Source organism: Salvelinus namaycush, chromosome 28, assembly GCF_016432855.1.
Source record: "Salvelinus namaycush isolate Seneca chromosome 28, SaNama_1.0, whole genome shotgun sequence".
Taxonomy (NCBI): domain Eukaryota; kingdom Metazoa; phylum Chordata; class Actinopteri; order Salmoniformes; family Salmonidae; genus Salvelinus; species Salvelinus namaycush.
The window spans coordinates 36,267,838-36,272,566 of NC_052334.1; positions in this window are offsets into that span (position 1 = coordinate 36,267,838).

Consider the following 4,729-nt stretch of genomic DNA (forward strand, 5'->3'; position numbering starts at 1 on the left):
TGAATTGGGGGCCACAGTCTGAGATTATGTCCTCCGGAAGGCCATAGTGCAGGAAGCCGTGCTGGAACATTGCCTCAGCGACCTGGAGAGTGTTAGGGAGACCAGAGAGAGGGAGAAAACGTCAGGAGTTAGATAATCTGTCCATAACAACCATAATAGTAGTGAAACCATCAGAAAAGGGGAGAAGAGTGATGAAATCAATGGACAGATGAGACCACGGCCGCTGAGTCACGGGAAGGGGAAGGAGTTTCCCTGCTGGAATGTATCGGGAGATTTAGTTTGGGCACATACAGAACAGGAGTTGAAATAGCGAGCGATGTTCTGCGCCAAGGTAGGCCACCAGTACGTTCCAGAGATGGATTGAGTAGTGTGGGTGATACCTGGGTGTCCAGCGACGAGGGCTGTGTACACCCAGGTCAACAGCTGATCCCTTATCCCTGTGGGAACGTAGATGTGCTCCGGAGGACAGGTAACTGGCGCGGGTTCCCTCTCCTGGGCCTGGCAAATGTCCCCATTTACTTCCCAAAACATGGGGGCAACTACTCGAGAGGGTGGAATTATGGACAGGAACCTGTCTCGATTCGTAGACGGGACAGGGCATCGGCTTTAATGTTCTTTGAACCTAGGCGATATATCAGAGTGAAATCAAATTTAGTGAAGAAAAGGGCCCACTTTGCTTGGTGTGGGTTCAGCCGCCTCGCTGTCCATATGAACTCCAGGTTTAGATGGTCGGTGAAGATGAGAAATGGGTCCTTGGGACCCTCCAGCCAGTGTCTCCACTCCTTTAATGCCAACTTCACCGCCAGGAGCTCCCGTTCGCCGATGTCATAGTTCATCTCTGCAGGAGACAGTTTTTTTGAGTGGATACAATTTCTGTGGATTACCTTGGCATTGGGACAGGACAGCCCCACACCCACTTCTGGAGCGTCCACCTCGAAGGGCAGCGTAGGATCTGGGTGCTTGAGCAACGGGGTGGAGGTGAAACATCCCTTCAGTAGGCGGAAGGCATCACCAGCTGCAGGACTCCACACCAACTTATGGGGACTACCCTTGAGGAGAGAGGTGAGAGGAGAGGCGATAAAGATACCTTTTTTAATGAAGCGGCGGTATAAGTTGGCAAACCCCAAAAAACGTTATAACTCCTTCATGGTGCTTGGGACTGGCCATGACCTGACAGCGTCAAACTTATTTTCATCCATCATCACTCCCTGAGGACCGATCTGATGTGATCCTCCAAGTTAGCTGAGTAGACCAGGATGTCGTCAATATACACAACCAATTGGCGCCAGAGCATGTCACGGAACACCTTGTTAACGAATGCTTGGAATACCGACAGAGCATTGGCTAATCCATAAGGCATCACCAAGTACTCATAGTGGCCAGACATTGTGCCGTTTCCATTCATCCCCCTCACTGGATGTGCGATTGAAACCCTGTTGGAGAGCCTCCTGGTTGTACTCCTCCACCATAGCCTTGCCTGCAAGCAGGTCAATGGCACAGTCCCAGGGGTGATGAGGAGAGAGACAGGTGATGCGGGTCTTGGAGAAAATCTCCCGGAGATCCTGGTATACCTCTGGGATGTTGGGCTGAAGGGCAACCACAGGACTCTCAACTGACATGGAACCACCGGGGAAGGGAAATAGGTCATCCACTGTGAGGTTGAGAAGTGCTGTGATGTGTGTGATTATCCCAGATTCCAGTGGTCAACTATCCAGTGCTTGATCCGGAAAAGGAGAGTGGGTATGAGGTGATGTTCAGGGAGGAGGTGAGGGCCTGGTCAATTAAATTCCCTGCGTCACCGGTGTCCACTAGAGCTGTAGAGACAACACATGAGGGACAGCCAGCCAGTGAAATTGAAACCAGAATGGGTTTGGTGATGATGGAATAAGGACAGAGCCCAGGCTGTCTCCGGCGGTGTTGCTCTGACGTGGGGAGGTGTGTGGACACTACCTCCATGGGTTCAGACTCAAAGGAGGAGGGTGAGAGGCGATAGGGGTGCTGACTCTCCCGTAGAAGGTTATCCAGACGGATGGCCATCATGATGAGTGTGTCCAAGGAGAGGTTGTCGCCATAAACCTCTCATAGGAACCCAGCTCCCATCTCCCAGACAGCCGTGGCCCATTCCAATGCCTGTCCGGTCAGCAGGGAAATGACGGTGGCAACCTTGGACCTCTCAGTTGTAGGGGCTCCCGTCTGATGGGCGAAATAGAGGAAGCACTGGAGTAGGAAGCCATGGCATTTAGATGGAGTCCCGTCATATTTGTCCAGGAGGGACAATCGGGCATCACTAACCTGTAGGACTGCTGGATGGGCTGGGGGACTGGCTCGCTGGGACGACTCGTGGTAGTGGGTCCTCTGCTAGTTGGAGGTGATGCCCCTCGGTGATGTTGAGGCATTGGAGAACGCGGAGGACCTCATCCATAGCCGTACCCAGTTGCTCCAGTTGGTCATGGTGTTGGCGGATTAGGTGTCCCTGTTCGCTGACCTTCTGGGAGATGTCTTGATTTTCTGCTGCTTCCATTTGTTGAGGCAGTATTCTGTAACGTGGACGCAGGGAGTCAGGAAGAAAATGCAGTTGGTGAGTTTAAAGAACAATACAAGAGAAGCGTACTGGACATGAAAACAAAACCAATGCTGCGTGAAAACTGAGGCTACTGAGGGCTAAATAAAGGAAGAGTAATTAAGGTGATGATGAAGTACAGGTGTGCATAATGATGGTTGCCAGGTGTGCGTAATGTGGGTTGCCAGGACCTGTGGTTAGTAGACCGGTGATCTGGAGCGGGAGAGCGTCAGTAGGCGTGACATTAACTAGCTAAATACATAGCCTCTCCCTAATATGTAATGTGATGTACAGTAATATCATAGAGAGGAAGATGTGCATAGCTAATGTTGGACCGGACAATAAGGTTTGATAGGATGTAACATTAGCTAGCTTGATATCAATGTTTCAACTCGAACTGGATAGCTAAGAAGATCCCTATGCTAGCTAATGTTAGCTAGCTAGCCAATTCATTTCAACTCAGACAAAGGTATTGATAACTAACCTGAATTTGGAAGTTAGTAGCTAGCTACTTTTATGAGAGGCATTTGTTTGGGTTAGCACTTTCTCTTGATAGCACAGGCCCTGTCGGCATTGTGCCTTTACTGTAATGGAACTGTTAATCATGATCAAGGGATAGGTTAGTTAGCACTAGCTAGATAGCATTCTGGGACTTCGTCTGCTACTAGTGCTAAAACAACTTGCCTGTTTTCATAAAAGTATTTTGTGTGTTTTCTAGGGCAAAAATAAATGAAAGATGGTACTTTTCTAGCCGGAGTACAGTCTTTTTAGCTAACATGCTACAAATACGTGTCAGCAAGCATTCAGCAATGTAATATTACACAGCTGGTTGCATATTGTGTTTTCAAGACAACTGGGAACTCGGAACTCGGAAATCTCAGACTAAACGAGGCAACGATATCCAAGTTTCCAAGTTGGAATTCCGAGTTGGATGACCGCTGAAAACGATTTTTCCCAGTCTGAGCTAGTTGTTTTCTAAGTTCCCCGTTGTCTTGAACGCATTGAAAGCGGAAGTCTGAGAATTCCGAGTTCCCAGTTGTTTTGATCGCGGCAATAATAACAGTGTCACGGTCCTGGAATTCACCTAACAACCATTGGTAATGTAATCAGTGCTGTGTGTATCAACTCTACCTTGTTTTTCTACAGCTGGAGAAGAGGAGAGATGGTTTGTCATGGTGTCCCCTGACTAAAAGACAGGTGGATACAGATGTCTGAACTGGGAGAGACCTTGCACTCAACATCAAAATTATACAAGACACTTTCATCATCTTTCGTTATTATTGAATTGAATGGTAGGGGGGGGGACCCTGTATATTCTTCAAACATGTCAGGGAACTGTCTTATATGGGAAACCATGCGAAGGGATGACCGCTAACAAAATGGTATGAATGACAAAAGAAGACGAAAGACAAGTGTAATATTTACACATTGTTATAGTAGCAGGACACTGCTTCTACAGTATTATGTAGGATATTTAATCTACATGGAATTGTTACACTTGAAAGTTATCGAAACACTTTATAATATTAAAAAAATATCTACATACAATGAGTACACCCCTTTTTGCCCTTGTCGAAAGCTTTCCACAGGGATGCTGGCCCATGTTGACTCCAGTGCTTCCCACATTTGTGTTAAGTTGGCTGGATGTCCTTTGGGTGGTGGACCTTTCTTGATACACATGGGAAACTGTTGAGCGTGAAAAACACAGTAGCATTGCAGTTCTTGACACAAACCGGTGCGCCTGGCACCTACTACCATACCCCATTCAAAGGAACTTAAATATTTTGTCTTGCCCATTCACCTTCTGAATGGCACACATACACAATCCATGTCTCAACTCTCAAGGCTTAAAAATCTTTTTTTTAACCTGTCTCCTCCACTTCATCTACACTGATTGAAGTGGATTTAACAAGTGACACCAATAAGGGATCATCGCTTTCAGCTGGATTCACCTGGTCAGTCTATGTCATGGAAAAGCAGGTATCCTTAATGTTTTGTATATTCACTGTAAGTTCAGCAATTGCACTTTTCTCATATAACTCTGTAGGCTAGTGACCGATTTAAAGTTTCCTCCTGGAAGAAGCTTGGTCAGTAGCTACAGAGTGGTATGAGAAGATTGCCACGCTCCTGCATCTCACATCTGCCTGTATTTATTGAACTCTGCCTGCT